At 42.0% G+C, this 27,500-nt stretch overlaps 1 protein-coding gene across 1 annotated transcript in view; it reads left to right on the forward strand.

The window, feature by feature from the left end:
* LOC143022387 (uncharacterized) overlaps positions 1–27,500 on the forward strand; it is a 372,359-nt gene that overhangs the window by 298,272 nt on the left and 46,587 nt on the right. The gene's annotated exons all lie outside the window — the stretch shown is intronic.

The raw sequence follows: 27,500 nt of genomic DNA on the forward strand, positions 1-27,500 counted from the left end.
TAATTGAAAGACGCACGCGTTTGGAATTAAAAAAAATTGCGTCATCTGCAAACATGTTACGTGGCTTTTTATTCCTTTCATCATGTCACTGATATAGACAAGAAACATTATTAGTGCAAACAATGAATCTTGTGGAACTCCGCTAATTACTTCTCTCTAGCCTGACCTCTTATCCTTTACTACTGTCCTCATGTAGCTTTCCCTAAAAAAGTTCATACATACATACATACATACATACATACATACATACATACATACATATACCAAAGTCTTTTTCCCCCTACACGGGTAGTAGCTAAAAGGAAAAAGGCATAGAAACCACTCCCACCCATTTCATTTCCTATATATTCCAATCCCCTCCACCCTCCTCCCTCCCTCTTATCTTGGCACCTCCTGGATGACGGGTCATCCCTGCATCCCGTCCACTGTCCTGGGTCAGAAGCAGTGTCGCAAGACACGGCACATCCACAGCAAGGCCGCCTCATAAAATCGGCGACACCCCTCTCCGTCCCCTCATGCAGAAAAGGAGAAGACGGGGAGAAAAAAAAGTATTTCATCCATTCTAGAAGTTTGCTACACAGTTTTCCAATTTCCACATAAGTCTACTGTGAGGCACTTTATTAATTGCCGTCTCTAGGTCGATGTACACACAGTCCACCCAGCCCTCTCTCTCTTACATCGCATCAGTCACTCTCTACTAAAAGCTGAAAAGGTTCGACACGCATGACCCTCCAGAACTGGAGCCAAACTGACTGTCTGTCAGAATGTTCATCTCTTCAAGATACTTGGTTCATCGATCTTTCACTTAATTTCACTAATGTACTGATTGGTGATACTGGCCTATAATTTAGTTGTTTCCTTGTTTCCACCTTTGTGAATTGGCACTACGTTTGCTCTTTTCTAATCAAGCGGCATAATGTCTTTCAACGAACATTTGATAAGACTGTGAATCTTGCATAAACACAGCAAAGGAAAGATGGACTGGAAGTGAAGAGTTTATTCCTGAAGTTTCGTCTATTGACTTTCTCAATAGACAAAATGTCAGGAATAAACGCTTCACTTCCAGTTCATGTTTCCTTAGCCGTGTTTATGCAACTTGTTCATATGGATTTTCACTGTGGATCTTGTCCGCTAGTTGTTCCCTACATTCTGTATCCAGTTTGAGATCTCGTCAGGTCCTAAAGCTTCTGTCACATCCAATGATCCCACGAGATTGGGCACTTCCCTCATATATCTGCTAAACCTGGCTTTTTGTTCCCTTCGCTTTTCTCCAAAAAATTATCCTTTTATGATAAGACCGACTGGAAGCTTTCTTTCACTATATCTGACCTCTTCAAAGATTTTATCAGTCACTATTAACTTGGTGATTTCTTCCCTGTGCCTTAACTTCCCATTTTTAAACCTGTAAAACATTTTTGGTTCATCTTTGCTTTTGTCTACTATATCTCTTTCAAATTTGCTTTCTCCCTCCCTTCCATTTTTTGTATAGTTATTCCTAACTTGTTTGTAAACTTCATTTGTCTTATTGCTTCTTTTTTCCTTCATTTTCCCCAAGCCTCATTTCTGTTTTTTTGTTTCTTTTGTTTTTAATCTCCCACTTTTTGTTAAACCAGTCCCGTTTCTGCTTCTTCTTTTCTCTTGTCTTTGGCACATTTGTTCATTCATCCGTTATAGATATCAATAAATTTTTACATTTCCTTCCTATTCCTGTGGTATTCATGAATTCCTCCCAGTTTCTTCCTTCAAAAGAATTTTTTCAACATTAATCTGTTTTCATGAAAATGAGTCACCCTTACATGTGTGATTCATGTCTTAGTTCTATTTCCTTATCCTACAACTGAAACTCAATAGTAACATGGTCACTGTTTCCTATTGGGCAAAAGCAGTTCAAAGAGCTGATGATGGTTAGTAACATATATAATCTTGTGACAGGTCATCTCCTCTTATCCTGGTCACTTCCTTTACCCACTGCGTCATTGTGTTCTCTATTGCTATAGTCAACATGGTATTTCCCCAGGGATCTGGTTTTCCGCTTGCTTCCCATTCCTCTCAGTTGACCTCATCGCAATTAAAATCTCCAATAAGGACTATATTACTAATTTGTTCAATTTTTTTCCTTAAGAAAAGAGCTGTATTCAATAAAAAAAAAATTGATATTCAGTTTTCATTCCAAGCTCTTGTCTTAGGGGGAACTTATGCCACCATGAAGTCGCTTTTATTGTGTCATTTAGTATTAACCTTTGGGTGAATTGCTTCAGGTGTGTGTGTGTGTGTGTGTGTGTGTGTGTGTGTGTGTGTGTGTGTGTGTGTGTGTGTGTTTGTCTTGATTGAGTTTGGGGTCATGAGTTAGGCGTCTATTGTAACAAAATATATCAATTTCGCCCGCCTCTTCTTCCCCCGACCCTTCCTCCTCCTCCCCTTCTCTTCCTCTTCCTCCCTTTCTTCTCCTCACCTTCCTCCTCCTCCCCTTCCTCTTCCTCCTCTTCCTCTTCCTCTTCTTCCCCCGACGCTTCCTTCTCTTCCTTCTACTCATCGCACCTTTCACTTCCTCCCCTCCTCTTCCGCTTGCTTTTCTTCTCCTTCCTCTTCCTCACCCTCATTTCCTCTCACCCTCCTCCTCCTCCACCTGCTCTTCATCCCCCTCCTCCTCCTCTCCTGTTTCTCCTTCTCTTCCTACTCTTATTCTCACCCTCTTCTTTCTTCTTCACTTTTTACTTTTCCTCTTGTACTCTCCTTCCTTCCTCCTCTTCCTCCCGTCCTCTTCTTCCTTTTCCTCCTCTCCCTCCCGTCCTCTTCTTCCTTTTCCTCCTCTTCCTCCCGTCCTCTTCTTCCTTTTCCTCCTCTCCCTCCCGTTCTCTTCTTTCTTTTCCTCCTCTTCCTTTTCCTCCTCTCCCTTCCGTCCTCTTCTTCCTTTTCCTCCTCTCCCTCCCGTCCTCTTCTTCCTTTTCCTCCTCTTTCTTTTCCTCCTCTTCCTTTTCCTCCTCTTCCTCCCGTCCTCTTCTTCCTTTTCCTCCTCTCCCTCCCGTTCTCTTCTTTCTTTTCCTCCTCTTCCTTTTCCTCCTCTCCCTTCCGTCCTCCTCTTCCTTTTCCTCCTCTCCCTTCCGTCCTCTTCTTCCTTTTCCTCCTCTTCCTCCCCTCCTCTTCTTCCTTTTCCTCCTCTTCCTCTTCCTACTCCTCTATCTACGTTACCAACGTAAATTAATCATGAGGAAACGTCTGAGGTTGTAAACGTCACTCACGGGGGAGATGGGAGTCGTGCACATCATCAGGCCAAGAGGGAGAGGACACCAGTGCACCTACCCGACGTTTAAATCTTTGTTTTTATCTTCCAAAAATATACGCTTCCGAACATAAGCATCCGTAATTACTTCCACAGCTATGCATGAACAGAGGTGTTTATATACATACATATATATATGTATATATATATATATATATATGTATATATATATATATATATATATATATATATATATATATGTATATATAATAGTAACACATTTGTAAATCACAACTGACACCATAGTCGGAAGAAAGAGTTGAACAAGCGAATCTATATATTTTTATTTATAACTGCGATCCTCTTCAGCAGTACAAATTGGGAGGAGGATGCTATCTTAAATAGCAACATCTTACTAAGGAAAATGAACTAGGGAAGGAGTAACTATCACTACCCTCACTCTCTAGTGACCTGAGGATGAAACGAGATCGGGTCATGGGGAAAGGGGAGAATACCCGTTAACAATTTTTGTAATGAATAATCCTGAAACTATGCCTGGGGTCCATTGATCCTTAGAAATATTCATGTTGGGCAGGTAGTGTGTTAAACTGGATTCTACTATTTTCCTTCTGAACCCATAACCAGATTTGTAAATGAGTTCAGATTTGTCCCAGTCCAACCGGTGGTTTAATTCATTTATGTGTTGGAACACGGCTGAGCTCTCTTGACCATACTCCATTCACCTTTTATTCTTATTCAACCTTGTCCTTAGGTCTCTCCCTGTGTGACCCATGTATGCTAGGTTACAATCTTTACACGGACGGGAGTAAACCCCTGGGATGTGATCTTCTATCAACATCTAATGAACATTAAAGACTTTTTTATTGATAGTATTCGGGTAATTGTGGATTAAATTTGTCTTATCTCTGGGGGAAAAAATTGACAAAAGGCAAATTTCTTGATTGTTTTTTCGTATTAGGAAAGTTTGATTTTAGCTGAAATATTTTGGGTAAAATTTTATTTTTGAAAGTAATCTATTTGGATCTATAGCATTCTGATAATCTAGCATCGTTTGTAACATTACAGGGGTTGGGCAAAATAATATGAACACCTGCAAAATACACAATATTCATCAGTACGGCGTTGGGCCACCATTTGCCTGTAGAATAGCTGCAATCCTTCGTGGTATGGATTCGTAGAGTGTCCGAATAGTTTCCAACGGAATGTTGTCTCATTCTTGTACCAAAACATTCGCCAATTGCTGCAACAATGTTGGAGGTGGAAATCTGCTCCTCACTCTCTGCTCTAAAAATCCCAAAAACGTTTAAATTATGTTGAGGTCTGGCAATTGTACTGGCCAGGGAAGATGTTTGATGATATTCTAATGCTCTAGGAACCAAGACTGAACCTTTTTGGTTGTGTGTAAGGACGCATTATTGTCTTGGAATATGGCTGTGTCTGGCAGCAAGACGCTCATCATAGTAAGAACCTCATCATTGAGGATGTCGAGATATTTATTCGGAGTCATCCGACCTGTGTTTTGAATGAGAGGACCAGCTGAATACCATGATATAGTCGCCCAAATCATAACGGAACCGCCCCCATGCTTGACTGTAGGAAGCAGGCAGTCCGGATCGTAGGACTCTTTTGGGGTTCTCCATACTTAAACCCTCCTTGCCGTTCGTAGCGAATAACGTGAACGTTGATTCATCGGACCATACCACATTCTTCCAATCATCAAGTGTCCAGGTTTTTATGTTCGTGGCACCACTTCTTTCGCAGATTAGCGATGGCATCCGTTATAAGGGGTTCCGCAACTGCAGCCCTACCGTGAATATTAGCTTTGTGGGGCTCCAGCTATACTGTTTTCGTCGACACAGGATTCCTCAGGTCTGTGTTGAGTTCTGCTGTCACTTTTCCCGCGGTCGTTTTATGTTGTCTGGCCACAATCCTTTTTAATGTTCGTCGGTCTCTGTCGGATGACTTTGGGTTTCGCCCACGATTCCTCTTCGCCGATGATGTTTACCCATGTTTTCTGTATGTTGTCATTACCGTGGATACTGTCGCTCGTGAACCGTTCAACAGTTCTTCTGTTTTCGTCACCGGTGCTCCCGCTAACCGGAAGCCAACGATTTGCCCTGTTACGAAGTCTGAGAGATCACACATTACACCGGTCGCTTGTTGTAACCGCCGCAGGCCAAAGCGTGTAATACACTGAAATATAATCTACGAGACCTGATACGTAAAATGCGCAATGCATACGCGACGCATTATCTACCCTGAAGCAGTGTTACCAACATGGATCAAGATGTACTATTTTGCGTGGTGGTCATATTATTTTGTCCAACCCCTTTATTTCTATCCGTAAAAACACTGAACAGTAGATGTATAATTTTCAACTTATTAGAATAAACCTTATTTTAATGGATGACTTCCAGTCTTTTTTATATAGTCTTTCCGTTTATTTGTTTTTCTTTGCACATGAGATGGAAAAAAATCACCATTTATGTAGCTCTTCTTGCCACATTTGCAACATTTCATCTGAAAATTGATCTCTTTTGGAGGTATAGATTTTGTTTGATCTATTTTTATTAGATTCCATTACGACTCTCCCGGATTCTTATTGTGATGTGTGTGAGACTGAACACGTTTTCAATCAACACTCCACGTTTTCTTCCTCCGTTTTTTGTTTCCATCACGACTGCCAACGAAGAATCGGAGTAAGTCAGACCGTTCCATCAAGTTTAATCTTCTTCGCACGCAAAATGCGAATGAGCCACTCTAATCTTCACTATCTTTATGTTTTATTTCCCAAAATGAAGATTTCCTCCACCAGTGTTGGTCAATAGTTGATTTGTAAAATCTCAGGTTTTCGTGAATTATAACTTTTCTTTATGTCGTCGTTTTTTTCGTCTTGATAATCTGGACATTTTGTAAGATTTTTTATTACAATGGGTAAGAGAATTCTGAATTTTTTGTGAGTCTCCGCCATATTGGTGATTTTTATATTGATTGTAGTTTATTTTTGCTGGCACTAGTGAGAAATCTACGTCGTGGAAGAGTTAAGAATTATCTGGAGCATGTTTTGACCAAGAATCATCTCGACCATATCTCGTCTATCTCTTTATCTATTTATTCATCTATCTGTTTGTTTGTACTAATTTGTTTATTTTATATAATTTTCTTTCTTTATTTAAATTATTCATTCATTCTTTTATTTTTGTATCTATTCATTTACTCATTTGTTTATTTTATATAATTTTCTTTATTCATTTAAATCATTCATTCATTCTTTTATTCTTGTTTTTATTCATTTACTCATTTATTTTAATTTTATTTATTTATTTATTTGTTTATTTATTTATTTATCTTTTTTTGTGATGATACAATATGATTTTCGTAATGATCTCTTTGACGCACGTAAGTAAACACATTTCAAGGATGTTTTCGTAATGCAGTCGTTGATTTTATTGTCCCCAGCACAATGAACGATATATTTATATCATCTGATTAGTTCTAACTATTTTTGTTTCCATGAGCTGTATCTTACCAACTTATCCATCCTTTTGGATAATCTCACGCCTCTGTCTATATTACCTATATTTTTCTGAAGTATATCGACATTTCCTCGTTCTTTTTTGTCTTTGTTATTATACTGAGCTAGATGCAGTCAGACATAGAGTGTTGATAAAACAACAACAAAAGAAACGACGACTCTGATGCATTATGAAAGAACATGGACGAGTAGAAAAGAAAACGGAGGCATATCAACTACTAAAGATTGCATCTCTATACAAAATTTAATCTGAACTAAGACAAACTATTCTATTCAGCTCAATAGACATTTTCACTTATAGAAGTAAAGTGGAGAAGTGATCTTAACACTTATAGAAGTGAAGTTAGGAAGTGATCTAAACACTTGGCTCACTTCCAAGACTTAAACATGTTACTGTCTAGAATATCTGTTTTATTCCGTAGAATTTTTTCTCTAATTATTTTCCTATAGCAGTTCCCTTAAAAAGCCTCTTGTTTATGTGGCTCTGTCAATGGCCAATTGTTTGATTGTGTGTGTGTGTGTGTGTGTGTGTGTGTGTGTGTGTGTGTGTGTGTGTGTGTGTGTGTGTGTGTGTGTGTGTGTGTGTGTGTGTGTGTGTGTATTTACCTAGTTGTATTATACGGGAAGGGGAGCTATGCTCGTAGTGACTCGTCTTTGTATCTCTCAGCATCTAGTTTGTTCGTGTGTGTGTGTGTGTGTGTGTGTGTGTGTGTGTGTGTGTGTGTGTGTGTGTGTGTGTGTGTGTGTGTGTGTGTGTGTGTGTGTGTGTGTGTTGTATGTCTGTGTGCGCGTGTGCGTGTGCATGTCCACGCAGTTGGAGACAGGTTCTTGCTACAGACTGTCATCTGTGGACAGTAAGTTTTATCTATTTTGCTTTGTTTATCTATCTATCTATCTATCTATCTATCTATCTATATATATATATATATATATATATACATATATATATATATATATATGTATATAATATATATATATTCATATACTCTATCAGCATTGCCTTTGAGATTTATGCCTTTGATTTTGAGAATTTCATTTATTTGTTCTTCCTTTATACAAAAAAGTAGGCCAATTCCTTTTTCTTCTTCTGCTTCTTCTTCTTCTTCTTCTTCTTTTTCTTTTTATAAGATTACGTACAAGAATAACGATGTGTCATCACGTGAGCCTGTTTTTGTTTATTCTCGATAAAAAGCTAAATAAATAATTCTTCTGCTCAACAGGATATTGCGTTTGGGACAAAACCTAAGTTTTCAATGATAGGGTAAGCTTTCCACCACATATCAGAAGATATTTGTTGTTATGAAAAGAATGTAGATCAAAACTATTCTGTTATTTATTTTCTCACAGGAGACACAAGCATATTTCAGACGTTCTTTATTGTTACATGGTGGATAGTTTAGACTTTGCTATGGAGACAGTTATTGTATGTTGGTACCATGAACCTCCTTTACAGATTAAGTGTGTAGTCAACGATGCTAACGACTTGCGTAAAGATTCATGCTTCTGTTTTTCTTTTCATACAACGTAAACACATTTTTAGAACCGTCTCCAACATCAAGGATTTATTATTATTATTATTATCATTATCATTATTATTATTATCATTATTATCATTATTATCATTATTATCATTATTATTATCGTTATTATTATTATCGTTATTATTATTATCGTTATTATCGTTATTATTATTATTATTATTATTATTATTACTATCATTTATTACTATTATTTATTACTATTATTACTACTATTATTATTATTATTATTGTTGTTGTTGTTGTTGTTGTTGTTGTTGTTGTTGTTGTTGTTGTTGTTGTTGTTGTTGTTGTTGTTGTTGTTGTTGTTGTTGTTGTTGATTATGTTGTTTTTGTTGTTGTTGTTGTTGTTGTTGTTGTTCCTGTTATTATTATCGTCATCATTATTATTGTTGTCATTATCATTGCTAATACTGCTGTCATTACTAATATTATTATTAAGAAGAAAGACGATATCTGAAGAAAGCCATTGGTGTAACCTTCCTGATATTTGGCTTAAAATAATATTCGCAGTTGTTGAAACGAAGAACGGACGCCAAGTCGTCTTTACGAGACGCCAACATCTGAATAATCACCAACGCTGTTGCCACATGATGGTCCCCGTCTTCCTTGTCAACAAGTGCTAATTAGGGTTCCAGACAGCGTCTTTTGAGAGTTGGTGGCAACGTGGTGGTGGTGGTGGTGGAGGGGGTTGCGACGAGGATGATAATGATGGTGGTGTTGGTGAAAGGGCTGGTGAGAATTTGGGTGATGATGGTGATGGTGGTGGTGGGGTAGGGTGTCGTATTGGTGTTTTTTTTGGCGGGAAAGGTGCAAATTGAATTCGGCATTGAAATGCAAGAGGAAATCCAATTTCAAGACAGTGATGTGTACAGCGTGGCAAAGATAGAATGTGTCACGGGGTTTCTATATATACAAAAATTGTTTTTAAGCGAAAGGAGGAGGAGGAGGAGGAGGAGGAGGAGGAGAAAGATGAGGCGTAGGAGGCGGGGCTTAGAAGTGACGTCATATCGTCCTGTCCAGGATCGAAATCTAGTCATGTTGATTTGTACGACATTTACATATATAAATAAATAGAGAAATAATCAGGTAAATAGATAAATGGATAGATGAACGCATACATATATGAATGAATGGATGGATGAATATAGAAATGAATGAATAGATAGATAAATAATTAGACAAATAAACATAATAAAAAAAGGACATATTTTGTGGACTTGGATCTTGCGTATTGCATTGGCATTTTCAATATCGCGTCGCACTCTGCCCACATGACGTCATACCCCCGTCACATGACGTCATAATTATAATATGACGTCATATTTCTGTCGTGTGACGTCATATCTCGGTCACATGACGTCACAGTCCTTCCACATGACGTCATATTTCGGTCACATGACGTCACACTCGTGTAATGTGATGTCACGACCCTTCCACATGACGTCACATTCCTCCCACATGACGTCATATTTCGGTCACATGACGTCACACCCATGTAGTATGATGTCACAGTCCTCCCACATGACGTCACATTCTTACCACATGACGTCACACATCGTGTGGGTTGAATAGGACCTCAAACGAGGAAGAGGTGGCATTGTCCTCCAAATGACGTCACCTTGGGACTTTGTTCCCGAGTTGCATTGTTCACTTGAAGCATAATATTACCGTGCAACACGACTTGATACCCGTGCAACATGAAACAGTGTTTCTGCAACATGGTATCCTTGCGACATGAAGCAATGTCCGTGCAACATGGAACAGTGTTTCTGCAACACGGTATCCTTGCAACACGACTCAATACCCGTGCAACATGAAACAGTGTTTCTGCAACATGGTATCCTTGCAAAACGTCTCAATACCCGTGCAGCATGAAACAGTGTTTCTGCAACATGGTATCCTTGCAACATCAAGCAATGTCCGTGCAACATAAAACAGAGTTTCTGCAACGTGGTATCTCTTGCAACATGAGGAAATGCCCGTGCAACATGAAGCAGCGTTCGTGCAACACGACCCAGTGCAACATGGAGCAGCGTCCGTGCAACACGACCCAATGCAACATGAGGCAGCGTCCGTGCAACACGACCCAATGCAACATGAAGCAGCTTCCGTGCAACACGACCCAACGTCCGGTGCAACATGAGGCACTGCTTCTGCAAAGTGATACGGCGTCCTTGCAACATAATACGCGGTTTCCTTGCAACAGGACTTCGTCCGCCTGCAGCGTGGCGCGCAACACGCTCCAACCTACGGTGACGCACGTGACCCAACTATGGAATCGCGAATTAAAACCGGCGTGGCAAGTTGCACGTACGCGGCTGCGCACACTCCCGCCTCCCCCTTCCCCTCTCCCCCTTTCCCTCTCCCCCTCTCCCCCTTCCCCCTCTCCCCCTTCCCCTCTCCCCCTTTCCCTCTCCCCCTCTCCCCCTTCCCCCTCTCCCCCTTCCCCTCCCCCTCTCCCCTTCCCCCTATCCCTCTCCCTCCACCTCCCCCCAATCTCATCCACCTTCTCCCCTTCCACTCTCCCTTTCCCCTCTCCCACTTCCCTTCCCCCTATTACTCTCCCTCCTCCCCCTCCCCCTCCCCCGCCTCCCCCTCCCCTTCCACTGCTCCCCCTCCCCTTCCCCCTATTCCTTTCCCTCCTCCCCCTCAACCTCCCCGCCTCCCCCTCCCCTTCCACTCTCGCCCCTCCTCCTTCTCCCTATTCCTCTCCCTCCTCCTCCCCCTCAACCTCACCAGCCTTCTCCCCTTCCCCTCTTCCCTTCCCACTATTCCTCTCCCTCCACCTCCCCCCAATCTCATCCCTTCCTCTCTCCCCCTTCCCCCTATTCCTCTCCCTCCACCTCCCCCCAATCTCATCCACCTTCTCTCCATCCGCTCTCCCCCCTTCCCCTCTCCCCCTTCCCCTCTCCCCCTTCCCCTTCCCCTCCCCCCCTTCCCTTCTCCCTATTCCTCTCCCTCCTCCTCCCCTCAACCTCACCCGCCTTCTCCCTTTCCATTCTCCCCCTCTCCCCCTTCCCTTCCTCCTATTCCTCTCCCTCCTCCCCCTCAACTCTCAAATCTATTATTCTAAAAAAAAAAAAAAAAATCTTCCTCTTCTGGCCCTCACCTCTTCTTCCTCCTATTCCACCACCACTACTACCTCCTCCTTCTCCTCCATTTCCTCCTCTTCCTCCCCTCCTCCTCCTCTTCCTTCTCCTCCTCTTCCTCCCCTCCTCCTCCTCCACCACCTCTTTTTTCCTTTCCTCCTCCTCCTCTTCCATCTCTTTCACACTAAAACCAGCTTAACTACATCAAAACCACCTTTGCCATGTGTGCTGGGTCAGCCAGAGCAAGTTCCAGACGTCTGTACACATTAGGGATCAAGCTCGCGTCCGCTAACGCTTGTGTACGCTTGTGTCGCTATCACACTTGCTGACGAGATTGATAGGCGACGAGGGCAAAAACGAGAATAATAGTATTAATAATAATAGTCATTAAGGAATGAATAAATGCATACTTGTATGTTTTTTTTTCCGTGGGCAACGGTTAACTGCATAGCGACTTGGAGGTGATGAAGTGTGGGGAGGAATCTGCAGAAGAAGGAAGAGGAGGAGGAGGAGGAGGAGGAGGAGGAGGAGGAGGAGGAGGAGGAGGAGGAGGAGGAGGAAGTGGAGATTGTTAGATCCTGCTATAAAGCGGGGGAATTGCTGTTTATCAAGCGCCTTTATCTTGGTGGATCATTTTGCGGATCAAGTGGAGTGGTGGAGCTGAGCCCAAAGAATGTCCTTTTGGTGTCATGACGAGGATTTAACATAAGAACATAAGAATGAAGGAGACTGCAAGAGACCATAAGGCCTACACTAGACAAGCGCTACACTAGACAATCCCAGAAGAACATAAGAATAAAGGAGACTGCAAGAGACCATAAGGCCTACACTAGACAGTCCCATGTTCATTACCACCTATACTCCCCATCCATAAAGTTGTCTAACCATTTCTTAAAATAACCGAGAGTTCCAGTGCTCACTACCGTATATGGATACTAAACCTATTTCATTCTTTGACCACCCTATTAGTAAACCAGTTTTTGCCTATTTCCCTTCTAAATCTAAATTTGTCCAATCTAAACCCATTACTGCGAGTCCTGCCCTGTTGTCTTAATATGATTACCTTGTTTGCATCACCCTTGTTAAAGCCTTTGATCCACTTGAACACCTCTATTAGATCAGCTCGCACTCTGCTTCTTTTCAGAGAGTGTAAGTTAAAGAACGTAAGGCTCTCTTCGTAAGGTAAATTTCTGAACCCATGCATATTTTGGCCATTCTACTCTGTACTGATTCAAGTGAATTGATATCTATTCTATAGGACGGAGACCAAAACTGTACCGTATAGTCAAGGATGAGTCTAAATAACGCCAGATAGAGTTTGATAAGTACCTTTGTACTTCTATTCGTAATCCTAGCAATGAAACCTAATGCTCTGTTAGCTCTATTCCTGGCGCTAATGCACTGTTTCCTGGATTTAAGGTCAAGACTCACTAGAACTTCCAAGTCTCTCTCGCATTCAGTTTTCTCTAAAATAGCGTTATCTAACCTATATCTGCTTTCGGGGTTGTGTAGTACTACGTTTAACACGCTGCACTTTGAGATTTTGAAGGCCGTTTGCCATTTCACCGACCATGTGAACAATTTGTTAAGATCATCCTGCAGAATCTCGGCGTCGTCTCCTGACCTAATTAGGCGTTCTATTTTAGTGTCGTCCGCAAACTTGCTAACTTCACTATTAATCCGATTGTCCAAGTCATTTATATACACAATGAACAATAAGAGACCCAAAACCGAGCCCTGGGGAACTCCACTAGAAGCTCTCCCCTATTTGATTTTTACACCATTTATGGTGACCCGCTGTTTTTTGTCACTGATCCAAGTTCTAATCCATTCAAACACTTTTTCTCCTGTGCCATGAACTATGATTTTACTTAGTATTCTCTGGTGGGGCACCTTGTCGAACGCTTTGCTAAAGTCAAGGTAAATAACATCGTAACTATGATTCTTATCTGACGCCTTGAATATATTAGTATAAAAATATAGAAGATTAGTCACACTTGACTTACCCTTGGAGAACCCATGCTGAGAAGAATGTCCTTCGCCCTCCTTTGAAGAAAAACCAAATTGGCAGAAAATTAACAGAAAATAAAAGGAAATGAAGTAAGAAGAGGAAGGAAGACAGGAGGAGGAGGACGAGTAGTAGAAGGAGGAAAAAAGAATAGTAGGAGGAGATAGATAATGATGAGGAGGAGGAGGAACAGGAGCAGGAAGAGGAGATGGAAGGGGAGGAGGAACAGGAATAGGACCAGTAAGAGGAGGAGGAGGAGGAGGAAAAAGAGGAGGAGTAGGAGGGGAAATGAAAGTGGAGGAGTAGGAGGAGATGAAAGATGAGCAGGGAGGGGAGATATAAGGGGATGAGGAACAGGAAGAGCACCAGCAAGAGGAGGAGGAAGAGGAGGAGGAAAAAGAGAAGGTGTAGGAGGGGGAAATGAAAGTGGAAGAGTAGGATGAGATGGAAGAGGAGTTACATAGAGTTACATTGACGAACGAACAACTGACCTATTGGTCCCTCACATGGCTGTTTCGGCACCTTGTCTTCAATTAATATTAATACTCTTATTGTTTCCTAATATATTTAGAATTAAATCCTAGTGGGGGATTTGTAGCTAAGTAAATGTTGAAAGTTTCTTTTTAATACCACTAAAGTGGAACAGTCGACGATGTTGAATGGTAGATCATTGCATATATCAACAACGCGACTGAAGAAAGAATACTTTGGTACGTCTGTTTTAAACTATTTTCCTACAAACTTCCATCCATTACTCCTATTCGCGTTAGAGTTGTTAATCTTAGAATATATTAGTAAATATATCCTAAGTTTGTTCAACATCCTATATTCTGTAAATTTCTGACCAGTCAGTACGAGTACTTTCAAGAATGCCTCTCAATTTTTCGAAGTCTGCTTTCTGGAAGTCTGGTACCTTTTCGAGGATTTTGATTTTGCAGTTCGATGTTAAATTCGATGTCGAGTGTGAGGATACTGTGGTCCCTGGTGCTGAATTTCGGTCCAACAATTATATTCGTTACTTGGAGGTGCTAAGATGGGAGGGAGGGTGGAGGGGTGTGGAGTGTTTTCGGGGATGAAATGGGTGGGAATGTTTTTGTGCCTTGTCCTTTTTGGCTACCCCCCTGGCAAGGGGGGAAAAAGCCTTGGTATATGTATGTATGTATGTACTTGGTTATCGTTAGTGGAAAGGATAACATCGAGAACAGTCTGTCCATCTGTTTGTTCGTGAATGTGTTGATACAAAGAACTTTCCAAAATATACGAGTAGAGACCATGACCGGTGTGCGAATTTAATGTTCCATCCCATACAGTTACTGGTAAGTTGAAGATAATAATAGCATCGTTCTCATTGTAGATATCTATAATTTGGTCAAATAGTTCATTATCAATATCTATATTTTGGGCTGGAGGAGAAAGAGGTGAAAGGGGAGAAGGACGAGGAAGAGAGGTAGGAGGAGGAGAAAGAGGAGAAAGAGAAGAAGGACGAGGAGGAAGAGAAGGAGGAAGAGAAAGAGGAGAAAGAGAAGAAGGACGAGGAGAAAGAGAAGGAGGAGAAAGAGGAGAAAGAGAAAAAGGACGAGGAGGAAGAGAAGGAGGAAGAGAAAGAGGATAAAGAGAAGAAGGACGAGGAGAAAGAGAAGTAGGGGAACGAGAAAGAGAAGAAGGACGAGGAAGAAGAGAAGGAGGAAGAGAAAGAGGATAAAGAGAAGAAGGGTGAGGAGAAAGAGAAGTAGGGGAACGAGAAAGAGAAGAAGGACGAGGAAGAAGAGAAGGAGGAAGAGAAAGAGGATAAAGAGAAGAAGGGTGAGGAGGAAGAGAAATAGGAGAAAGAGAAAAAAGAGAAGAAGGACGAGGAGGAAGAGAAGTTGGGGGAGGAGAAAGAGGAGAAAGAGAAGAAGGACGAGGAGGAAGATAATCGAGAGAAAGAGGAGAAAGAGAAGAGGGACGAGGAGAAAAAGGAGGAGAAAGAGGAGAAAGAGAAGAAGGACGAGGAGGAAGATGAGCGAGAGAAGGCAGAGGATAGGTGTGGGAAAGACATAGGATTTCCTACTTTTGAACTTGTTATACGATGTCCACGGACGTTCCTTCGCAGGACTCCTCCCCTCTCATCCTTCCACCTGTAGGATGTCAGCAAGTTCCTCGGCAGGATGCGGACTGACGGACAGCCGCCTTTGGTGGTCACTCGCCGTAAGTCGTTTTGCAGCTGACTGGCTGACTGCAGAGTGGGCTGACTTCCTCAACATCTCGCCGGGTCGCAAGGTTAGGCTACCCCAGTCAGTCTAGTTTTTATGCATCCTCCTCCTCCTCCTCTTCCTCCTCCTCCTCCTCCTCCTCCTCCTCCTCCTCCTCCTCCTCCTCTTCCTCCTCTTCCTCCTCCTACTCCTCCTCCTCCTTCTCCTTCTCCTCCTCCTCCTCCTCCTCCTCCCCCTCCTCTTCCTCCTCCTCCTCCTCCTCTTCCTCCTCCTCCTCCTCTTCCTCCTCCTCCTCCTCCTCCTCCTCTTCCTCCTCCTTTTCCTCCTCCTCCTCCTCCTCCTCCTCCTCCTCCTCCTCCTCCTCCTCCTCCTTCTCCTCCACCTCCTGTTCGTTCTCTTCCTCGTGCTCCTCTTCCTACTTCTCCTCCTCCTCTTCCTCCTCCTCTTCCTCCCCCTCCTACTCCTACTCTTCCTCCTCCACCTGTGTCTCTTTCTCCTATTCATTCTCCTCGTCTTCCTCTTACTCCTCTTCCTCTTCCTCTCACTCCTCTTCCTCCTCCTCCTCCCCCTTCCTCCTCCTACTCCTCCTCCTCCTCCCCCTTCCTCCTCCTCCTCCTCTTCCACCTGTTTCTCTATCTCCTATTCGTTCTTCTCCTCCTCCTCCTCCTCCTTCTCCTCTTACTCCTCCTCCTCTTACTCCTCCTCCTCCTCCTCTTCCTCCTCCTACTCCTCCTCCTCCTCCACCTGTTTCTCTTTCTCCTATTCCTTCTCCTCCTCCTCCTTCTCCTCTTACTCTTCCTACTCCTCCTCCTCTTCCTCCTCCTCCTCCTCCTCCTCCTCCTCCTCCTCCACTTGCTTCTACTTTCTCCTATTCGTTCTCCTCCTCGTGCTCCTCTTAGTCTTCCTACTCCTCTTCCTCCTCTTCCTCCTCCTCCTCCCCTTTCCTCCTCCTCCTTCTCTTCCTCCACCTGTTTTCTCTTTTTCCTATTCGTTCTCCTTCTCCTTCTACTCCTCCTCTCCCTACTCCTCCTCTCCCTACTCCTTATCCTCCTCTTCCCTTTTTCCTCCTTTTCCTTCTTCTACTCCTCCTAATCCCTCTACTCCTATCCTCCTCCTCTTCCTACTCCTACTCCTCTTTCTCCTACTCCTCCCTTCCTCCTCCTCTTTTTACTCCTCATCACTCTCCTCCTCATGCCCCTACTCCTACTCCTCCTTCTGCTCCTCCCTTTACCTCCACCTCCTCCCCCATCCTCCTCCTCCTCTTCTCTTCCTCCTCCTCCTCCTCCTCCTCACGAAGGCGATGACCAATCGTGCCACGTCATTAATTTCTCTTCACCTCGATATGGGCGTGATCGCTCGCTGATTCTCTTCCAGAGGAGAAAGAAGAGGAGGAGGATGAGGAAAAGGAAGAAGGGGAGGAGGAGGAGGAGGAGACGAAAGAGGAGGAGAAGGAGGAGGAGGAGGAGGAGACGAAAGAGGAGGAGGAGGAGACGAAAGAAGAGGAGGAGGAGGAAAAGGAAGAGGAGGAGGAGACGAAAGAGGAGGAGAAAGAAAATTAAAAGGAGGAGGAGGAGGGCAAAAAAGAGGAGGAGGACGAAGAGGAGACGAAAGAAGAGGAAGAGGACGAGGAGGAGGCGAAAGAGGAGGAGAAATAAGAGGAAAAGGAAGAGGAAACGAAAGAGGAGGAGGAGGAGGAGGAGGAGGAGGGGACGAAAGAAGAGAAAGAAGAGGAAAAGGACGAGGAGACGAAAGAGGAGGAGGAGGAGGAGGAGGAGGAGGAGGAGGAGGAAAAGGACGAGGAAAAGGACGAGGAGGAGACGAAAGAGGAGGAAGAGGAAGAAGAAGAAAAGCACGAAGAGGAGGAAGAGGAGGAGAAAGAAGAGGAAAAGGACAAGGAGGAGACGAAAGAGGAGGAGAAAGAAGAGGAAAAGCACGAGGAGGAGGAGGAGGAGGAGAAAGAAGAGTAAAAGGACGTGGAGGAGGAAGAGGAGGAGGAGGAGACGAAAGAGGAGAGAGAAGAGGAAAAGGACGAGGAGGAGACGAGAGAGGAGGAGGAGGGAAAGCACGAGTAGGAGGAGGAGGAAAAGCACGAGTAGGAGGAGGAAGAGACGAAAGAGGACGAGAAAGAAGAGGAAAGGACAAGAAGGAGGAAAAGCACGAGTAGGAGGAGGAGGAGGAGAAGACGAAAGAGGAGGAGAAAGAAGAGGAAAAGAACGAGGAGACGAAAGAGGAGGAGGAGGAGGAGGAGGAGGAAAAGAAAACGTAGGAGTCGGAAGGCCATATATATATATATATATATATATATATATATATATATATATATATAGATATATATATATATATATGTATATATATATATATATATATACAGTATATATATAGAGAGGGAAACACACATATATGTATATATATATATATATATATATATATATATATATATATATATATATCTATATATATATATATATATATATATGTATATATATATAATATATATATATGTATAATATATATATATATATTTTTTTTTTCAAAATAATAATTTCAGTTTTAAGACAAAACGGGACGAAGCAAGTGAATGAGTCACACTTGAAATATTGTTCCTCCTTCAACTCGTCTTAAACATCGCCAGAGGTCCCGGCCGGTCTCCCTTGGGTGCCAAGGAGGACCTTATGGTGCCCCTCGTACTCGGGAGTAGAAGACTATTCCGCCTCCTTCGGCAAAAAAAAAAAGTCATCTCAGATCCTCAAATAAATGACCTCAGGTCATCACCAGGAGACGCTCAACAGCAACCCAGGTGGTGGTTACCTTTGCCCTGTGTGCTAGGAGGACCTCCAGGTCAAGCAGAGACCAGCTGGTAGCTTTTGGATTCCCAACGGACGTCCTTGACGATCGAAAGTGAAAGTAAGAATGAAGATAAAAAAAAACAGACAAATAAAAACCAAAAACAAATAGCCAAACACGTTTCACAGATGGAAAGAAAGTAAAAAAAAAAACAAAAAAAAAAAAAAAATAAATAAATACAAAAAAACGCCGTCATTAATATCTGATTGGACAAATGATGATTTATATTGAGGACGATAGAAACGGCGGATTTAATGATAATAAACCTGATTAATAAATAATCTAAATCGCCGAGACTCGAGACGCGTCGATGGACCAATCCTTCGTCACATCCTGTTCCTCCTCCTCCTCATCTTTCCACTCCGTTAAGGGCATTAATCCGTTACGTCATTTAATTACTCGGCAACGATAAATCCCCGTCAGGTTAACCTCCTCCTCTTCCTCCTCCTCCTCCTTCTCCTCTTCCTCCTCCTTCTCCTACTCCTCCTCGTCTTCCTCCTCCTCCTCCTTCTCCTCCTCGTCGTCGTCGTCCTTTTCCTCGTTTCTTCCTCGTCTTCCTCTTCCTCCTCCTCCTCCTCCTCCTCGTCCTCCTCCTCTTCGTCATTTTCCTTCTCCTCGTCTTCCTCGTCCTCCTCCTCCTCCTCCTCCTCGTCCTCCTCATCTTCGTCATTTTCCTTCTCCTCGTCTTCCTCGTCCTCCTCCTCCTCCTCCTCGTCTTCCTCCTCCTCCTCCTCCTCCTCCTCCTCCTCCTCCTCCTCCTCCTCCTCCTCCTCCTCTTCTTTCTCCTCGTCTCTTCCTCGTCCTCCTCCACCTCCTCCTCCTTCTCCTCCTCCTCCACCTCCTCCTCCTTCTCTTCCTCCTCCACCTCGTCCTTCTCACCACCCGCTTCTTCATCTTACACTTCATCCTACGCTTCCTCTGCCTACTCTTCCTCCTCCTCTTCCTCCTCCTCCTTCTCCTCCTCCTCCTCCTCCGGCTGCCGCAGAAGTTGAGTAATATTCTGAAGGGGATTTCGCAAGGAGAGTATCCCGTCTTGCCCAGTGGGGAATGAGATATCCCTCCTCCTCACTCCCATCCTCCTCACTCCCTTCCTCCTCACTCCCATCCTCCCCACTCCCTTCCTCCTCACTCCCCTTCCTCCTCACTCCCCTTCCTCCTCACTCCCTTCCTCCTCACTCCCTTCCTCCTCGCTCCCTTCCTCCTCACTCCCTTCCTCCTCATTCCCTTGTGCTAAACTCCACAACTCCTCCACTACGATAGCACTTTGTTCAGATGTTATTCTTGTTCATGATGAACATTTTTGTTCATCTCAGAGTAGAGTTCTTTCGAGGGTTGTGGGTTCTCCCTAACTTGAGGACCCCGTTTTGTCTCCTGAATTAAATTGTCTACCATTAGCCACAACAAACTCTATAAATGACGTCATTTGCCGAGGGGACTGTTATTTTTATTTGTCTTTATTTTATTTCATTTTTTATCTTATTTCATTTTGTTTTGTTTTGTTTGATTATATTTTATTTTATTTTTATCTTACTTTATTTCATTTATTCTATTTTTAATTCTATTCTACTTTATTTTATTATTTCATTTTATTCATTTTATTTGATTTGATTTCATTTTTCATTTTTTCTAATCTTATTGTATTTTATTTTATTTTATTTTATTTTGTTTGATTCTATTCTATTTTGTCTTTTATTCTATTCTATTTTATTTCATTTTATCTTATTTTATGTTTTTTCATTTATTTATTTATTTGTTTATTTTTTGCTCAATGAAATACCCTACCGCCACGTGATTCCATTCAATTCCGTGGTGCTCATCTATCCTCGGTAAAGAAGAGTTTATTAATTCTATTCAGGTTACCGTCAGTCTATTTTATTCATTCCAATGTCACCCACCTTGATAGCTACGGCCTTGTCTGCTATCTGCTCACACAGATGTTGGAAAAACACCTGCTGTCCAACAGGTGTCAACCCCAATCCCCCATCACACCCATCTCCATCCCGCCCACGCCCACCTTCCGCCCATCTCACCCCCACAGATGGCCAGCGCGTGTAGCGAGCATTAACAAACTTGAGAACAGTTTTGCACGAAGTCGATACAAGAACAGGTTTACTCACTTTGCCGATTTCAACGGGCATTTCCCGTGCATGACGTCACCACGAGAACCTCTGTCTGAGAATTGCATGAAGTAGCTGAAGTAAATTCAGTCACATTGCGAACCGTTACTGTCTACCTTGAGCAAGGAGAGAGGTGGGTGTTGAGTGTGTAACTTCACTGTGTATTACGACCTGTGAGCTCTCGTCCGGGAGGTTATCAAATGTCGATCACAAATTCATTACGTGATCGGAGGCAATGGCAAATCATGCACACGAATAAGCACACACGCACACCACACACACACACACATATATATGTGTGTGTGTATATATATATATATATATATATATATATATATATATATATATAGTATATTGAACGGAAAAGGTATTGACAAATGAGAATGAAGGTGGAGGAAGTATACGAGGAATAGTAGGGAAATTTTAATGCTTGACCCAAAGGGTCGAAACGTCAAGCATTAAAATTCCCCAACCATTTCTTGTATACTTCCTCCACCTTCATTCTCATATATATATACACACACATATATATATATATATATATATATATATATATATATATATATATATATATATATATATATACATATCTTGATGGAGCAATCTTTAAGTCACTACAGCACTGGTCACGTGCTTGCCAGGTTCGAGTCCTTGGCCGTACCACGTTTCAATTTCTGCATCTTACCTCCACGGATCTCCCGATGTAGATGGTTTAGAATTAAAGTGCATTGTGACTGATAAAAATGTATCTATTCACTGGGACCCATTCAGTGTTGTACATATATATATATATATATATATATATATATATATATATATATATATGTGTGTGTGTGTATATATATATATATATATATATATATATATATATATATATATATATAATATATATACACAAAGACAGCGTCAAGAGAGTAGAGGCTGTTCAAACTGACGCCTCGCTTCGGCAGTGTAAAAACTACAATAATGTAAACAAATACCATTTAGGACGGAAATGTCGCCACGCCTCTCCTGTCACACCGCTCCCTCCTGGGCGGCCGAGCCAGCAGCCCCCACGCCCATCCACGCCCTCGTCTCAACCCCCCCAACCCCCCTCCTGGGCCCTCCCACCCCTCCTCCTCCACCTCCACCAAAGGTCCACACGTCGCGTCGTCAACGACTTAATCCCATTTCTTGTGGATGTTTGCAGTGATACAAGTGGAAGGTGGAAGGGACGAGGTGGTGATGGTATGTGTGGCTGTGGTTGTGGTAGTGGTGGTGATAGTGGTGATGGTGATAGTTGTTGTGGTGTTGGTTGTGTTTTTGTTTGTGGTTGTGGTTGTGGTGATAATGGTGTTGTTTGTGGTTGTGGTAGTGGTGATGGTTGTAGTATTGGTGGTGGTGGGGGTTGTGATTGTGTTTGTGGTTTTGGTAGTGGTGATGGTGGTAGTGGTTGTGATGTTGGCGGTGGTGGTGGTTGTGGTGGTGTTGGTGATGATGGGGGTTGTGGTTGTGGTGATGGTTGTGGTTTGTGGTTGTGGTTGTGTTGGTTTTGTGTTCGTGGTTTGTGGACGTGGTTGTGGTTGTGCTTGTGCTTGTGGTAGTGGTGATGGTTGTGGTGGTGGTGATGTTTGTGGTATAGGTGTTGTTTGTGATTGTGGTTTTGGTAATAATACTAGTGATGATGGTAGTGGAGATGATGATAGTGGTTGCTGTTGTTGTGGTTGTGGTTGTGGTTGTGGTTGCGGTGATGGTTGTGGTAGTGGTGGTAGTGGTGATAGTTGTGGTGATAGTGATGGTAGTGATGGTGATGATAGTAGTGACTGGTAGTAGTGGAGATGGTGGAAGTAGTGTTAGCATTGGTGATGATGATATTGATGGTGATGATGGTGATAGTGGCATCAGTGTTGATGAAACAGAAAGGGAGAAGGTGGAAGAGAAGAAAGTATAAGTGGAGGAAAGAACAGAGGGAAGAATGCCGAGATGAGGTGGAGGACTGTACTCACGTTTCGACTCCATTAATCATCAGCACTTCTCTTTAAGGGACAAAACTCGCAGAAGGGAAGAAGTCAATTAGGTTATAAAGAAAAACACTTAAGGAAAGTAACAGAAACGAGGGATAACAAAAGCTCAAAGTGATCTGTATTCTTGTTGAGTTCGAGATTAATCTCCAATCACAAAATAATGGTCCCTGGTTTGGGGGAAGGAGAAAGGGAATTGGAATCGGAGGAAAAGGAATAAAGGCTAACTGGTGGAACCAAAAGATAAAAGAAATTTACTAAAAATTGAATAATAATCATGATAATGATTAACACATACCAGTGGCTACATAGAAAACGGAGACATTCATATCGAAATCAGGGAGTGGAAGTGTGTTTGGGTGTTTTGATGTTTGTGTAGGTGTATATATGAGTGTGTTTGTATGTGTGGGTGGATGTTTGGGTGTTTGGGTGTGGGTGCGTGGATGTTTCATGGGTGTAGGTGTGGGTGGTTGTGGGTGTGTCCGTTCACATTTCTCTCATATTGTTATGTTACACCCAGACAGGAGCAGCATTGAGTACCTGGAATCAGCGGTCATTATAAAAAAAAAAAAGATCAATCATTATCAATTGGAAGCATACGACGGGGGAAACGGTTGTTTTACTCACGCGCCAGTCCCAACCGTTTATCGGGCAAGCTCCCAGGTAGAAGCCCATCCCATTCCAAACAACTCAGGATCGGTCAGTTTGCTTCAACCATGAATTTTGTTTGCGTTTACTTTGCATCATCCATCAAGGTTTGTCTCAAGTGGTATCAATATCAAGGAGGCGTGCCTCGTGCCCATATGTATGTATTTGTATATGTTTATGTATATGTATATGTATATATATATGTATATGTATATATATATATATATGTATATGTATATGTAACCCACACCTCTACTCCTAAATTTGATTGAATAATTCCCCGTCAATAAGAATTAATAAGTAGTATATGTGTATGTATATGTATATGTATATGTGTATGTGTATGTAACTCGTAAAGGAAGGAAGCAGATTTTCTCTGTTGCAAGTACAATTGAATACGACAGCATTTTGAAAATGATTCAACTTCTTGATATTTTCGATTTTTCTGATCAGGATTTATATATATATATATATATATATATATATATATATATATATATATATATATATATATGTATATATATATATATATTGAGAATTATGCTGATAACATGCCTTGACTACCTCAGCTGCTGCTTCGATAGAAAAAAAAAAAACATTCCAAGGATACCCCGTGATTCTCTGAAGACCATTTGTACCAAAGAAGTCAAGACATCTCGGTGATCGAGATTAATCTACCCCCCCCAGCGTCGAAGGAAAAGAAAATAGAACTCACAAAAACCAAAGAAATTTGTGAGACTAAATCCAGAAAAGAGATTCCAAGAAGTGAGGAATTGGGAAGAGGAGGGAGTGAAGGAAGGAAGGTGAAGCGAGGGTGGGGGGGGAGGAAAGTCGAATTATTGGGAGAGGGAGGGGGAGGGAGAAGGGAGGGAAGGGGAAGAGGGGGGAGGGGAAGAGAGGGGGAGGGGAGAGAGGGAGAGGTGGAGGGGAGGGAGAGAGAGGGAGGGAGGGGGAGGGAGACGGGTAGGGGGAGGGAGGGAGAGGGGGAGGGAGGGAGAGGGGGAGGGGAAGGGAGAGGAGGAGGGAGGGGAGAGGAGAGGGGAGGGAGAGAGGGAGGGAGGAAAGTCGAATTATTGGGAGAGGGAGGGGGAGGGAGAAGGGAGGGAGGGGAGGGAGAGGGGGGGAGAGCAGGGTCGAGGTGTGGGTTACTTTGTATACAGTTAATCGTCTGGGCTAGCTTTCCAAGGTCACGCGTTGTGTTCTTCAGACAATTAAACATGAGACGATTTGTTGCAGACACGTAATATGTTGGCGATGGTGGTTGTGGTAGTTGTGGTAGTTATGGTGGTGGTGGTGGAGGTGGTGGTGATGGTGGAGATGGAGGTGGTGGAGGAGGTGGTGGTGGTAATTTTCGCCAAATCAGATTTCTTTAAATTTGACCAATTCTCCAAAATTATTAGTTCACATTCACCCGAAAGAATTTATCAACACGCTTTGACGCTCAACAACAAATGGGTTCCTCTACTCCTAAATTTAACTGAATAATTTGCTGTCAATAAGAATTAATAACTAGTAAGAAGAATCTATATATTACATGTGGCACTATATTAGGCTTATTTGTCCTCCTTCTCCCAAACTCTCCTACGTATAACTTTGGTCAAACACCATTAAAGCAATTTAGGTTCAAGACGCCTCATGTTTATACTATGTTTAGAAAATTGTCCTTTGCTGGATAGACCGGTCCTGTCTGGCCCACACACGCGCGCACGCACACGCACGCACACACACACACACACACACACACACACACACACACACACACACACACACACACACACACACACACACACACACACACAAACACAACTCGATGGCGCAGTGGTAGAATTCCCGGACGCCACTACGGCTGTCTGTGATCGAATCCCGTCCAGGGCTGAAATAATTTCAGTATCGCTGCACTGCGAGTCATTACTCCAACTCTCGTGGGCGGGGAGTTTGAGATGTGTGTGCTTGTAAGTTCATAGTATTAGCCATAGATCGGTCATATATGAGCTCTGAGCTCTCCTCCGAGTGGGAAATAGCTGTCGATCCCGAGTCCAACATGTGATGCAAGAATATGGTGAATCACGCGTGGGAGAGGGATTGCTCTCAGAATATCCTCTCTCGTGTCGGTCTCTCCCCCCCCCCTTCCAAAACTCTGCATATATTTCAGCTTATACGTCACCTTAAATCAAGCTAGAATCACGAGCAAAATGTTTTGCCCCTTCTAGATTTTTTTTGATATACAGAATTCAAATTCTTTGTCTGAGAATATTTCTTATCTATCGAATGAAATTATTAAATTACAAGCTAAATACTACATAGGGAAATATATCACTTAAAAAAAAAACATATTGGAAGCTGTGAGAACAATATTATGGGTCAGACCTTTTGTTAGTGACTATACAATAGCTTTGCCAAAATCTAAGAGAATGGTATTACAAAAGCCCAGACCGTCTTATATATATATTTTGAAAGAAGATCATCATATCCAATATATATTACTTAATTTTCAAGTATTTCATTTATCTGAATCTCGTTATTCCAGTGTTTTATTAACTACACTTGCAAGTGACACCGGTATTCCTTTGGATGGGTCTTCCTTGTTTCTGTCCTTGTACGTAGGTACGACATTCGAATGTTTCCGCTTAAATGAAAGTCATCTTTCTTTTATTGACCTCTTGGATAAATATTTATGATCGCTTTATATCATTCGTGTGCACGATCACTCAGCACGCGTCCTTATAAGCTTCCTCGCTCCATAATTCCTCTCTCATATCCAATTTGCACAGACCATTTCCGATTTCCTTCGACCTAACTTCCGCGTCTCGGCCCTCACGCTGGTTTCCTGAACTGACTCTTTCTAGGTTTCTTTATTGGATGAGAGCCTTGTAAGGTTTGTCATTCAACACTGCTCACATATCCTTCTCCTAATACTTAGCCCATCTATCATTTGTTGTGTTTCGTTGTTTGGTTTTGTGTGTATATGTGTGGATTTGTGTTGGCTTGTGTGTGTGTGTGTTTATATGAATTTCTCAGGTGAATATATGTCAAGGCAGTATATATAAACAAAGGCAATTCACGTACTAATTTTGATCTCCTAATTCCATAGCAAAAATAAATAGATAGATAAAATGCACATTTCTGACGAAGTGTCATATTTTGATCAAGTAGTCTATGATCCTAAATATATATATATGTATATATATATATATATATATATATATATGTATATATATATATATATGTATATATATATATATATATATATATATATATATATATATATATATATATTTTGAAGGTAAGACAGATGAGTGGAAAAGGTGGTAGAAAAACGCGGGTTGGAGCGAGAACAATATTCCTGATATTTCGACTACTCTGAAGAGGACTTGTAGTCGAAACGTCAGGAATATAGTTGTTTCTCGCTCTGACCCGCGTTTCTCTACCACCTTTTCCCACTATATATATATATATATATATATATATATATATATATATATATATATATATATATATCTGACACACGACCTATCCATTTCTATACCAATAAGCTTCTTCCCCCTTATTGGTGGGGTAGCCAACCAAGGTACGCATCCGCCCCCACTCCACTTCCATACGTCACTTATTTCCATTTCATCATAGCTCCTCTTGGATGAAGGATCACTCCTGTCTCCCGCCCACTGCCTGAGTCAGAAGGATTACAAAGGAGGAGCACGCCGACAAGAGACCTTTTGGTCCATAACTAGGTCAGACGCAAAAAGAAAAAAAAATAGTAATAATAACGATAAATAAATAAGTAAATAAATGAATAAATAAATAGTTAAATAAATAATAGATAAATAAATGAATAAATAAAAATTATAAGAATATGAATAATAATAAGATAAGTAAATAAATAAATAGGTAAAGTTGAATAATAAACAAACATAAATAGTAAGTAATAATAAATTGACAGATAAATAATAATAAACGATAATCAAGGAAATATTAATAAACAGACAGACAAACAATAAAAAACAAATAAATAAATAATAACAAACAAATAAATAAATAAAAACAAGACGTAAAAGCAAGTTCATAAATCCCAATAACTTGCTCATAGTGTCTTGTATTACAACCTGTCATTGTGTTTCCAGTATATTCATGCGCTGTGAATATATTGGTATCCAGGTTGAATTATTCAGGTTTAATAGATTATCTATATGAGCCGTTTTGCTGTGTGTGGTCTTGTTTACTTCTATAACATAGGTGATCAGAAGCCAGAAGACGTGTAGCTACGGCCGAAGCCGTCAGCTTTGCCTTT

The sequence above is a fragment of the Oratosquilla oratoria genome, chromosome 44 (genome assembly GCF_046742065.1).
Source record: "Oratosquilla oratoria isolate Oo_2021 chromosome 44, ASM4674206v1, whole genome shotgun sequence".
Taxonomy (NCBI): Eukaryota; Metazoa; Arthropoda; class Malacostraca; order Stomatopoda; family Squillidae; genus Oratosquilla; species Oratosquilla oratoria.